This window comes from Melospiza melodia, chromosome Z, assembly GCF_035770615.1.
Source record: "Melospiza melodia melodia isolate bMelMel2 chromosome Z, bMelMel2.pri, whole genome shotgun sequence".
Taxonomy (NCBI): Eukaryota; Metazoa; Chordata; class Aves; order Passeriformes; family Passerellidae; genus Melospiza; species Melospiza melodia.
Window position 1 is genome coordinate 37239908 of NC_086226.1, and position 14154 is coordinate 37254061.

A 14154-nucleotide genomic window follows, 5' to 3' on the forward strand; every position below is an offset into this window, starting at 1 on the left:
CATTCTCCCACCTTCTGTTTCTCTTCCAGACAATTCAAAAACATGCAGGATGGTGTGAAGTCCCAAGAACACAGTGGTTTGTATCAGTGTACACATCCTATTTTATGTGCAGGAAACACACTCTGCATAAAGTGATTCAGTATGTCCTTCAGGAAAATGGTTCATCCTTAATTTTATGTTTATTTTCTTTCTTTAAAAAAAACATAAATCATCTGTTGCAAGGATACCATCACCTGGGGTTTTCTTCATCTTCGCCTTTTTATGGTTGACATGGGTCATAACTCATGGCAATGAGCTTAAAAACATTTCTGTTTCTGAGCCAATACTGCATTTGACTTCTCATCTCTGAGAGAATAGGCCAAATGGTAAGAGCATGAGAACTGCCATGGGAAATGCAAAAAGTTATGAGGTGGGAAAATCATCAGTAACTAGCCATCCTAGAATCAACCACGACCTTAATGTTATTTGATACCTTCACATCATTGCCAAGTGCAGGGAAAAGGGGCTCTCCCTAACTTCTGAGAAGAAGGGCATGGCTTCCAGCAAAAAAAACATGGTGGAAGGGTGGGGAAAGTTGTCCATCATTGTTCATTTTTCTTGGAGTCTGTGGTGAGAATTTTTGCATGTGAATCACCCTCTCTTTCGCAGTACTCCTGCAATTAATATTGTTGGTGTTTCTGTTTGTTTCCTTATCTCATTGCTATTTCTAGTAAATTGTTTTTAGATCAAGCCCTGATTTTCACCTTTTGTTCCTGCAGTTCTCAACTCAATCCCACTGCAGTGGGAAGTGGGAGGGAAAGAGAGAATGAGAGATCAGCATCCGATTTGGGAGAGTTTCTGTGGAGCCCTGAATTGGGCAACACAATAGCTAAACCACAATGCTAATCAAGACAGACACTAACCAAGAGGGAGGTCTACTTAGTGATGAGACTAGTAGCATGAAACAAAACTCAGTCAGATGTGGAGACCCAGACAGCTCCACATCTCGTGGTCACTGCAGCCAAGGCTGCCCTGAACCTTCACATCCACAATTAGACCTTTGTTTGCTAGTGCAAGGTCCTGGAGCCCACTTCTCCTCATTGTCTCCTCCACCACCTGTGCCAAAGCACTACCATCAATGCTGTGCAGGAAGCTCCTGGACTGTGTGTGCCTCACTGTGCTGCCTTGGAGTGGAGTGATTGAATTCCCTCACATTAACAAGGGCTTCTGACTGTGAAGCTGCTTCCAGATACCTGCAGAAGCCCTCATCTACTTCTTCCTCATGATTAGATGGCCTCTAACAAACATAGCAGTGTCACCCATGTTAGCTTCTCCCTTAATCTTTACCCATAAGCTCTGAGACCATTTTTCATCTCCCCTGTGGCAAAGCTGGATAATTCTGGTTTCTTTCTCACATAAGGAACAGATCCACCAACTTGCCTTGATGGACTACCTTTCCAAAAACAAAGCATGTAGCTGTCCCTGACAGCATTCCAGTAATGCAAGCTATCCCACCCCGTCTCTGTCGCTGGAACGAGACCATCATGGCAGTGACAGCAATGACAGCAAATTTCCTGAAATTTTTTTGCATTTTCAAAATTGTTCTTCAGTGTGTTCAGAATCACTCTTTATACACAAAGCTGATTTCTAGTGCCGAAAAAACCTTAACACTTATTTAGTACACTGGTGTTTAACTGAATGCCTGAATTTCAGTGATTTGCATTCTACTGTCAATATTCAGCTTTTTCAGTGCCAGTCATGAAAGAGGGAATCCTTACATTTAACGCTTTAAAGTGGTGAACAAGCTACTAATATGGTGGGATTACTGTGCTGATCATGGGATTTTTACACACTTCTGCCAAAATTATCTTTGATTGCTTGACATTTATCTAGAACTTGGCTACCTAATATCTCTGTTGCTAGATAATGATCAAGGGGAACTGCCTCATTACTTTATCTCTGTTGTTACCTCCTCAAAATCAATATAATCTGCCATTTCCCTCCAGAATAAATCACATTGCAAAGGCTTCCATCATAGTGTAAAGCTGTAACTTGTAAGTACTCCAGGCAAGACATGGAGTGCTATGAGGCAAGTCTGTATAAACATATCTTCTATTGTACTTCGTCACCTGTATGTGGGTTGAAACAAAATCATGCCACTCTTCAGTTGCCCACAGCTAGCTGAAATAAAGCATGACTACAAGGTCACGTTCTTAACTGGTATAAACCACCACCATTCTGTTGTCTTCCATGTTTTCCCATCATCCCCATCCTCTGCACCTTTAGTCCAGAGGAGGAAATCTAAAAAGTGTCTACTACCCATTGCAGAAGCCCCATATTCCTTTCTCGTTGATGTTCCTTCCACAGTATTTCTCATTCCTTGCTACCCAAAGCTCCTGTTATGACCACATACAGAAGGTTTTGTTTCAGGATGAGATAGAATTAAAGGAAAAGAGAGAGATGCCTGTGTACATGTAATTAGTAAAAACCTCCAAAAGAAGGTCTGGTGGTTTGCTGTACTTCACAACATACAGCTAGCATTAATAACAAGGAGACAATTAATTGAAGAACAACTTATTCAGGCTGATTATCCATAGAATGTGAACTTATTAAACATATTTCATCTAATATGTTATCTCTTAGTCTAATACTAACATATTAGTTAGTAAACAAGATAAGATGGAATTTTCTGACAGCAAGGTTGGCTCCCTATGGAACAATCAAAGACTGCTGTAGATTCTTTATCACTTGAGGTCTTTAAAACCTGATATTCTTCTCAGGGTAATGCTCTACCCAAGCATAAACTGTGTGTAAAAAGCGCTTTCCAGTAATCCATGTTGGATGCCTGTGAGTGCTCTGACCTGAAGGTCAGTCATGGTTCCATCTAGATCAAGATCTAGATGAGAGAATCAGGTAGAATGCCCCAAAATAGATTCAGTGCCAATAAAGACATATAGCAACAGACACTCTGGCCCAGAGAGTGAGGGAAATATATCCAAGTCCAAGACATAATTAAGATGCATGGAAAGGCTTTTCTTGATGTCTGTAAGTTGTGAATAACAGGCTCAGAGGGTGGGAGCAGTGCAGACAGCTTGCAGTGACCAGGCAAATCACTTCCAGCAAGTATAAGGGGACACTGCCCTCAGACGGTCAAGGCAGAGCAGGTAAATGCTTGCTAATTCTTAAACTTAAATTTAACAACTGGCTAGATACATTTCAAGCAATGCACTGCAAACAAGTCTCCATCACAATGAATTCTTGAGAAAATGGCCATTTCTTTGTCTACAGCTACCAATAACCTAGAGTGAGAATACTCCAGAGACCAATGTGCGCTACAGAATAGACCTCCTGCTGCAAAGGGGGAACAGGAAGAAATTAAAAAGAAAAATCCTTCTCAACATTAAACCTTTGTACCATAGCTAAATTTGTCTAGAAAGTTAACATTTGGGAGATGAAATGGCTCTGCAAAATCCTCCATTAGCTGAAAGAATATGATATTTACATCAGATATAGAATAAACTTACTTTTTTTTAAGTAACATAGTACTTTTTAATAAACTTACTTATTTTTAAGTCATCTTTTATGCTGAAGGTATGAGAATGCTCTGCACAGAGTGAAACTGGAGATGCTGTAATAAGTTATACCACATTTCTACAAGAATTAGGAGTAATGGGGAAGCAGTTTAAATAGACAGGGTTACAGGAGGAGATTCAGGTTCCTTCTTTAAATTAGGTGTTTACAGGTTTTCTGCATCGTCTTATCATACCAGTAACACAATCCTTCTGAGGTGCAGCAAGCTCAGGCATCTCTTCTCTGGTTGTCTTCCTGCAACATCCCTGAGGAAGGCTGGCAGCACTGGCTGCAGGAGAAAGAGCAGTTGTCACTGCTGCAGCTCAGCCTCTGGCTGTACAGTCAGGACAGCAGCACCTGACCACAGGATGAGCCATGACAGTCATCCTCTTCCAGCTCCTAACAAGCACACTTGCCAGTCCATGTGTCCCTAGTGCCTGCTCTCACCAGGGAGGATGGCTGGAACCCCTTCCTCACCCTCAGTGGCTGAAATGCTGTCCTGGGCAGTGGGGTGTGGGAACACCCTGGGTCCCCAGGGACATAAGGACTGTGAACACCCTCCAGGGACTTTTGTGGCGTGACACCAACATTCAGACAGAGCAATTGAAGCTACCAGTGTGGTTCAAACCAGAGACTCAAGCTGTGATTCATCTGAGCTAATCTATGCTTGTGCTTCAAGACAGAATGAGTCACATTCCTGGGAGTCCCACTCGCCTGCTTTGGTCATGCATGAGCTGCAAGCGAGCCGTACAGACAGGGGCATCTGCACTGGGGTGTCCAAGTTTGGAAACCACAGACAGATAAGAAGTTGCCAACTCTCTTGACTTAATTTAGGACAAACTGAGTTAGAAAGATAATTCACAATTTTTTCAAGATTGGAGGAAGAAACTCCATCACACACAAAAAAATTCAAGCAGACTCCTCTGAAGTTTGAATTGATTAATATGGAATAGGAGAGGTCAGGAACCAGCTCAGAGGGCACATTTTGCTACAGTAAGAAGCTGCCATTTTCCCTTCCTTTTTGGTAAAGTTGATACCTTCCTGCTTGCTCAGGCTAAGCCAAAAAGATGTTTCTGTCCAATAGTCTAAATTTGTCTAAAGCCTATGTAAGGCTTTAATAAAAACCCAAGGAGAACCAAGTTCCAAAATCCTTTTCATTTATCTTATGAGAAAACAAGTAAATGAAATCTCATCTTGTGGTTAAGCAGATTAATGGTGGAAAACATGGCTGATGGCAGGGAAAACGTGCCTCTGTCAAACAGTCTGTATAAGGTCATTCTCATAATGAAAAGAAAACCAATCCTCTTCTGCTAGATAACAGGCTTAGGTAGCCAGTGATTTTACTACCTCAGACAAAAGTTGTCTGAATTCAAAGATGAAAAGCAACAGATTTCAAAATGCTTGAAATGCCTATAGCAGAAAACATCAAACCAACCAACTTTCTGTCTTTGGTTTTTTTGTTATTTTTGGTTTGGTTTGGTTTTGGAGAGGTTTTTTTTGGTTCGTTTTGGTTTGTTTTTTGTTTTTTTTTTTTTTTTTTTTGTTTGTTTTTTTTTAGAAAAAGACAGAAATTAGGGGAGAAGGACACTATTCCACCTAGACTTCCTTCATCATCGTCGTCGTACACTGTTGTGTCAGCTGGGGATTGAACCAGGCCTTGCCAACAGCCACCAGACAAGAATTACAAAGGAGCAGTTGTGCAAAAGGCACAGTGCAAGATGTAAATTGACTGTTTTCACATTTCTGCTGCAGTGGTGCCTGCCTTGGCTCTAGCATATTGAAGCAATTCTGGTTTAGGCTGCAAAAACTTCCAGATTTGCCCAAAGCTAGACAGATGCCTACCAGTTCTCCTGCAGAGGCTTTTCTCATCTTTTCATTGATCAAGAAATATAAAGGACAAATGTCCTTCTCATTAAAAAGATTTAAAAAAAAATTTGATTAATTAAAATATTAAATTTAACCCAAAACTGATTATTTGAGTTGGTTAAACTAAAGATGCAACTCTGAATAATTTCAGCTGAGTTCCTCTGCTACCTCTGAAATAAAAAGTTCAAAACTGAAACAACCCAATGCAGATTTAAAACAAAGATATGTTTGCCAGTGTTTGAAAATTCTCATCATGATAAGTCTACTCTTCAGGATCTCTGTGAAATTTTGATAAGAGTTTCTATACCACAGAAGGATTATGGCAATGAAACAGCACAGAATCAAAGAATCACACAACCATTGAAGCTAAAAAGGATGTCCAAGATCATTGAATCCAGCCTTTGACTGATCACCATGTCCATTAAGTGCCATGTCCAGTCACTTCTTGAACACTTCCACCTCCCTGGGCAGCCTGTTCCAATGCTTAACCACCCTTTCAGTGAAGAACTGCTTTCAGGCAGTTGTAGAGAGCAATAAGTTGTCCTCTGAGCCTCCTATTCTCCAGGATAAACTACCCCAGGTCCCTCAGCTGCTCCTCATAGGACTTGTGTTCCAGGTCCTTCATCAGCTCCACTGTCCTCTGGACACACTCCAGCACCTCAATGTCCTGCTTCTCGTAAGGCACAAAAACTGTGTTGAGGAACACATTCAGTGCAGGTGGCTCAGGGTGCAGCTGCAGCAGAGCTGCAGGTTGAGCTCTGGGCTGACCTCTGGCAAGAGCCCCAGGCAAGAGGCCGTGAACTGCTGGCTCTGTAGAGCAGGGGACCTGGGGGCCTGTGGCCCTGCCAGGGGAGGGGATATGGAGACATGGTGGAAGGGTGTAAAATTCCTTTGTTCTGGGTCCTTCCTCAGAGGCATGCAGCTCAAGCTGTTATTCTGTTATTATGCCATGATCAAATTATTTTAAGGATTTGGACATCTGAGATTCTGCTAAGAGAAACCTGGGGTTGGGCCAGTAAGGAAATCTCATCTGGCTGTGTGGGTGTGGGGTGTGCAGCTGAGATTGGGCTTCAGTCTCAGCTCAGGTGGTGCGAGAGTGACTGACAGAGTGGCTCCTGGATGGCTGGGCAGGGACGTTTCCTGAACAGCTGGACACAGGATTCAAGGTGTGGCCTCACCAGTGCTGAGTACACAGGGCCTATCCCTGCCCTGCTCCTGCTGGCCACAGCATTGCTGATCCAGGCCAGGATGCCATTGGCCTTCTTGGCCCCCTGGGCACAGCCTGGCTCATGTCCAGCTGCTGTCACCAGCACCCCCAGCTCCTTTCCAGCCACTCTGCCCCAGCCTGTGGAGCTGCCTGGGGTTGTTGTGACCCAAGGGCAGGACCCAGCACTGGGCCTTGTTGAACCTTTTATCAGTGTCCTCAGCCTGTCAATGTCCAGATCCCTCTGCAGAGCTCTCCTGACTGAAAGTGTGCTCAATTCCTTCATTGAGATCACTCATAAAGACATTAAAAATAATTTGGCCTCAATGCTGAGCCTTGGGGAACAGCACTGGTGACTGATCACCAGCTGGATGTAACTCCACTCACCACCACTCTGTGGACCAGGCCATCCTGGCAGTTTTTTCCCAGTGAACAGTTCCAGCCATCAGCTGACAGCTTTCCAGATAAATGCCACGGGAGACAGTATCAAAACCTTTACTAACATCCAAGTACACAATATCTACAGCTTTTCCTCCATCCACCAGGCACATCACCTGGTCATAAATGGAGATCAGGTTGGTCAGGCAGGACCTGCCTTGCACACAGCCATGCTGATTCTCCTGTACATGCCTTGTGTGTGATGACACTCAATATGATGTTTTTCATAACCTTCCCCAGCACCAAGGTCAACCTGTAGTTGACCAGATCCTCCTCTGATCCTTTTTGTAAATGGGCATTACATTGACCAATCTCCAATCACCTGGAATGCCCCTGATTAGCTAGGACTGATGATAAATGATGGAGAGCAGCTTGGCAACCTCTTCTGCCAGTTTTCTCAGTACCCTTGGATCCCATCTGATCCCAGAGACTTGTGAGCATCTAAGTGAAAGAGAAGGTCACTAACTGCTTCCTCCTGGATTTCAAATCGTCTTTTCTGCTCCCTGTCAAGCAGATCAGGAGGCTGGTTGCCTTGAGGATATCAGGTTTTTCTGTAAAATGCTGAGGCAAATAAGGCATTGCTCCACCCATGTTCAATAAAGGATAGAGATTTTCCTTGGACCTTCTTTAGCTGCCTAAGTACTTGTAAAAACACTTTTTATTATGTTTCAAAGCAGTGACCAGATTGAGCTCTAGCTGAGCTTTCACCATTCTAAATTTCTATCTACATGACCTAACGGTATCCTTGTACTCTTCCAGAGTTTCCTACCCCTGCTTCCAAAGGTCAGAAGTTCTCCTTATTTCCCTGAATTCACTCAAAAGCTCTCTGTACAGCCAGGCAAGTCTTCTTCTCCATTGGGCTCATCTTTCAGTACATAGGGATGCTCCTGCACCTTTAAGATTTCCTCTTTAAAGTATGTCTAGCTTTCATGGAGCCCTTTGTTATTAAGGAATGTTTCCCAGGAGATTTGCTGAACCAGTTTCTGAACAAGCCACTGTTCACTTCCCAGTGCAAGCACATCTTTCTGCACAGGCCGTATGTTGCTTTTCACTCTTTCCTGTACTGTGACTATGAAATGTGGAGCCAGGCTGTAGATGGTGCCTGCCCAGTGACTGTGAACCAGTGACACTCACACAACACCACCAACACTTATAACAGATTCAAGCTATGGAGACTAATGCAGAATCTGGCCTATATTAAATGCTTCTTTAAAAGTGCTTTATTACCAAAAGTGGGAATCTCTAGCCTCTAAGAGAGCCTAGGATCAGTGCCTAGGACTCCTTTCTTGCAAACTCATCCAATTGTATTCAGAAAGCTATTATCCAATGTTTTACTTCTTTTTCCCCTTATCTTTTCTTACACTAATGAGAAATTAGAATGTTTTCTCACACTACTATTTTTTATAAGTTAACAGCTAGCAGTATGGTTTTGTATAGATAGAACAGCCAATATATAGGCAGTAAATTATTCTGAAGGAAATGTTAAAATATGGTAAGCCAGTGAAATACACCACAGTTTTGCTTGTAAATTAGTTGAAGCTCTTTTATTTAACTTGTGAAAAAATTTGCACTTTATTAGACTGTGATTGAAACATGGTTCTTCTGCCCACAGGCTGATGGATGTGAAGGAGGAACCTGACTCCAAAATCTTGAAATGCAAACTGCATCAGTCCAGAGGAAGCATGTCCAAGGAATATAGTGTTTTTCACTATATCCATGCATTTCTGTAAAATATCCTTCTACCTTGTGCTAGTTAGGCCTTTTTATTTTTTGTCTTTTCCCACTCAACTAAGATGCAACAATGATGTGGGAAGGAAAATTTCTTGCATTTTGAAAAGGGGACAGCTGGTAATTAAAAAAACAGATCCTGATAGAGGTTTATTGAACGAGCTCTTTAAAACAAACCTGCATCAGTGAAATCTTGCCACCTAGAAGGGGGCCTGGTATTGAATTTATGATTAATGGTAGGCAGATGAATGGGTAGCTGAACACAAATATGAGGAAAGAGCAAGAGAAGAAGATAAAATAGCAGCTTATTTCTTGGCTTGGTTAACATCAAATTGCCGACTATCAGAAGTGATTGAATCACAGGTTGTACCTTTCTGTTCAAGCCTTAAACAAGAAGATACCTTCATAGGGGCTCCTATAAAGATTCACCTTAAGATCTCAAGGTCTTCTGGAAGCAAAGTTTCTAGACTACAAAACACAGGTCTGTTAACCTGGGTCTGCTATAGGTAATATTCATGACCTCCCATGGTGACTCCAAAATGACTTTTGAATGGCTGTTTCCTGCTATAGATGCAATTTTAAAGCAATTTCATAGGTATTTCTGCTGGATGCCACAACCATCAGTGGCAACTATAGAGATCAGCAGCTGGGGCAGCCACTTACCAGCACAAGCTAACTCTGTACCACTTTGTGTAATCTGTGTATCCCTGTCTGAGAAGCCTGTCTCTGGAGTAAACTCAAAAGTTTAAATCAACAGTTTTAATTTTCCAGTATATGCACAATGAAGGCTGCTGTCAAAGTAGCTGCTCTCCCTAAGGCTGTGTTGGAACATATGATCCACTGGTCTTCACTGAACACAAGAAGTACAACTGACAGAGAAAGACAGCCCTAGCCTAAGACCTTTCAGCTACTTCACCCAGCCTCAGCTAGATCCTTAATCAGTTCTTTTGCCCTTGACAAATGTCATGTCTTGGCAAGGGCGAGGAGCTGCTCACCTGAGGAGGCTGCCAAACAATGGCTAAATTCTTCTATTCTTCTCTAATTAGGGAAGGTGAGAAGACAAATCGACAAAATGAGTTGCTCACCCCCTTACCTTCCTGCATCTTCCAGAAAGATCTTGTCCACAGGAAAGTATAGCCATGAGCTTGCCCTAAAATTGTTGTGGCATCCAAGGGCTCCCCTACACTCAAAGCCTAGAAAGACTTAGCTGTCAGGCTATGCTAAATTGGGCTTTAAGCTAGCACCTATTGTTCTTGTAATTACCTTCTGGTAGTGCTTGCCTCTAGGCACTTTAGCCAGGCTTGTCAGAAATTTGCCCAAATGTCCCGACAAATGTTACATGCTATGGCTCTGGAGACATATTCAAGATTTCATTGCAGTGATATGTGCTTTCTCTAACCTAAGGACCCTGCAGATTATGGATTTTTATTTTCTTAAGGGAAGGAATGGGGGCTTCTTCTGAATAGACTTTCTCTAATTTTTTAGTTGAGTGACTGGCTTTCCTTCAGAATTGCAGGCACCACTGAAGTCCTTGTACACAAGAAAATGGACCAGTACTTCAGCAGACATTTTCCTAAAATGGGAATATTAGTGTTTGCAGTTTTCAAAGGGAACATCTCCGTTTCAAAGATATAAGGTTCAAGCACTACAGATGCTTGTAGTCTTATCTTTGCCTCCAACCAGAACCCCATGAACTTTCACTGGTTTGCAACACTTGGCAGCACACTGATAGGCAATATAATATGTATGAAAATGAGGGAACAAAATATATGGAAGTCTTCAATGGTGGCGTGTGACGTTGGTAACAAGGGTTGCAGGGTGAAGAGAGAGGCGAGAATGTTGACCTCATGTTCAGAAGGCTTGATTTATTATTTTATGATATATATATTACATTATAACTATACTAAAAGAAATAGAAGGAAGAGTTCTCAGAAGGCTAGCTAAGCTAAGAATAGAAAAGAATTAATAACAAAGAAGCTCACTCCGACTCTGTCCCAGAGACAGCTCGGTCCTCGATTGGCCATTAACTGTACACATCCAAGATGGGCCAATCACAGGTGCACCTGTTGCATGCCACAGCAGCAGATAACCATTGTTTACATTCTTTTTCTGGGGCCTCAGCTTCCCAGAAGGGAAAATCCTAAAGAAAGGATTTTTATGAAAAGATATCTGCGACAGTGGTGCAAAGGGCTGGGAAATACCTTGTGTAGTACATCATTTCACTGAACTTTCTGATTTTCAGAACATTAATTCTAATATTAATGCAGTCATATTATTTAATATCTCCACAGTGGAATTCCAGCATTAAAAAGAAATAAAATCTATGGCTTCTAGCTAGGAAAGTGTACCTCACTGCTTTTGACCATGCTGACTCTGACTGTTTTAGGAGTTATACCCACCTGTCCCCAGGACAGAGCCTCCAGGCTCCAGTACCTGAATGGCAAGTATCTGGTAAGAAAATCTATCATAAGCAAGTGTCCTTACAAACTCACATTTAGGAAGGATAGTACAGATAGCAAAAATGCTCTTCAGGGGCAGCACATATTATTTTGAATTTTTGCCTCTATCCTTTCCTCTTTTTGTATTTAGCAACTCCAAGGTTGTGATGTCTGCAGAAAGAAGACTATCTTTCTTTTTTTCCATGCAAGGCAGACCTCTTGGTAGTTCCATACTGTTTACTTAGGGCCATCTCTCCCTGTGCAGGCTCTTTATGCAGTTCCTTATCTGGCCAGTATTAATTGATGCTGCTCTTTTTTGCACTAAGGCTGGTGCTATACATCTTTCAAATAAAATAAAAATTTGATAGGGGAACACTTAGAAGAGATTCAAATGACACAATTATTCTGATTATACTATTTCTACCCTTGTAAATGGCCTCTCTGGAAAATTAGGCACCATTATTCATTCTAGGGAGGACACCATTTCACCAGCCACTCCTTAGACAGTATGGACCATTATAAAGGTTTTGTGAGCCTGATGGGACAAGGCAGTGCAAAACTGAAAAGCAGAAATAAGTCTTCATGAGGATTCCTGGGGATGTGTCTTTCCTCTCCTCTTGAATGCATCAGGAGGCAGGAAGGAAATGCATGGATGGGCATTTCAGCTTCACCAGTAAACAGTTGATAGTGTGAAATAAAAGGTTTTTCTCCAGTTCCAGTGGTCTCCCTCAGACCTGTTGCTGTGTATTAGCAGTTTACAGAGCTACTGCTGGATTCTTAGAGAAGCTCACATTAGTGTGATGACCAGGCTAGGAGGGATAGCATCTTTGAGATTTCTCCCTCAGTTTTCCTTTTGCTGAACTTGGGAACTGCCTTCAAACAAATAAAATGATCCTTTGAAAAGACATAATGCAGCTTTTCTCTGCCTTGTGGTGCTAGTGAATACCTGAGGAAATGAAGCAGCAACTCCAGGACATGGCAGAGGTGTATGTAGTCTACTCCCAGTCGTTCCTCTCTGCTGGGGGCACCATTTACTGTTTGGTAAACTTTCTGGAGGAGCGAAGATGACTGTAGTTCTGCTGCCAGCACTGCCTAACACAGAGGGCAATTTGGGTCCTGGAACACTGTAACACTGCTGGGCAGACCCACCCTAAAAACTCCTGCGGAGAAGACGTCTGCATCCTTCCCTCCCTCTGTCTGCCTGACAGCTCTTGAGCTAAACAAACGTTTGTGTGCTTGCTCAAGTTTTTAAGTCACCTTCCTGGGCTGTTTTTGAAAGCTCACACGTGATTTAAGCAGTTTCTGTATTTGTCCTAGCCTGTAAAACCCTTTTGCATAACTTGAGTCTGACTAGGGACACCATCTTCTGAACAAAATCCAGGGATCCCTAGAGGCTCATCCTGCTCATTCCACAACCAATGCAGAGTTCTTCCTTCCACTTTTCAAAGTTTTAAAATACAGAGAACAGTTTTATCTGTTCATAAAGATCATGAAAAATCTACACTACCTGAAGTAAAACCCTCCTTTATCTGGTGGATTGAAGAAACAATGTCATAAAATGCAATAAATATTCAGATAGCAAAACATGCCTTAAGTTTTTGGGGGTATTGTTGTTGTTGTTGTTGTTGTTGTTGTTGTTTGGGGGTTTTTTTGCAATATGCTTTAAGTCATTTGAGAGAACAAAGATTTTGACACAAAATATCTCAGGTTTTTGGTAGTATCTCTTGGGTCCAGCTGTTTGTCTCTGCCCTGAGATGTGTGGGATGGTTCTCTGCCCCGAGATGCGTGGGATGCGAGCTCCAAAGAATGAGACTGGACTCTTCACTTTTCGGTCTTCAGGTTGTTTATTATTTCTTATCTACAAAATTTTCTTTCTGCCCAGCCAAGATCTGAACAGCAAGGCAGCCAAAGGCACTCTGACCACCCCCGAGGCGGTGTTGTCTTTTCATACTACAAACTATGTATATCATATTTACTCTTAATTCCCAATACCTATCACTTATGTTAGACAGTGCACTTCTACTCTAAACCAATCCCAAAGTGCCAACATCACTGCAGAAAATGGAGAACAAGAAGAAGAAAGAAGAAGGACGAGACACGCCCTGATTCCTCCATCTTGTCCCCATAACCTCTATACCAAAAATCCTAAAATCTATATTTTCACCCTGTGAATACATCATTCCTGCACCATTCAAACCCATGTGACTCTCATGTCCTCATACACAGGTGACAAATCACTAGAAGGATCAAAGTCAAGCCACCAGGTGTTCCTGGCAACATTCCAGGACTTCTGAGCCCCCCCAGAGGGTTCTCAGCAACTCTGGACATCCGGAGGGGTGTGCTGAGTTCCCACAGTATCAGTATTTATAATATTCAGCTCAAATTCACCTTCACATAAAGCAGAGAAGCCTAGGCAGCTACAGAAGTGAAAGCACTTAGGATCAGAGGCATTCCATGCAAGTGGACATCAAGCATCAAAGTATTTTTGGTCTGAGTCTCAAAATGTCAATATCAATTTTTGGAATGAAAAATCCCAACCTACCTGCTGGAATAGGTAAAGGGAGGACTCACAGGCTTATGCTGGCAGTAATGCCAGGCATTTGGGCTCTTGCACAGAGCTCAGCCAAGCCACACACAGCCCCAGACCCACGGCAGGCTGCAAGAGGAAAGCTCTGCAAACCACCAACTCCTCACACAAGAGGGGCTTTCTTCTGCCAAGGTCACTGTAGTGTCTATTGTCACCAAATAATGGGAGGTGTGGATCTGTTCAGGGAAGGAGCTATGCAGACTTTTAGCCAATTAATTTTACAATTGATTCTCTCATTTGCCGGCATCCTCTACCACCAGCAGGGCTCTTTGCTGTAATCCACTGCAATGCACACACCTTTGAAAAATGATGCTTTCAAGCTTGCCCTGTGGTGCAGTAAATTG

At 42.5% G+C, this 14154-nt stretch overlaps 1 long non-coding RNA gene across 1 annotated transcript in view; it reads right to left on the reverse strand.

Annotated features, from left to right (window-relative positions):
• The window catches only part of LOC134432213 (uncharacterized), an 87888-nt gene that overhangs the window by 41055 nt on the left and 32679 nt on the right, over positions 1–14154 (reverse strand). The gene's annotated exons all lie outside the window — the stretch shown is intronic.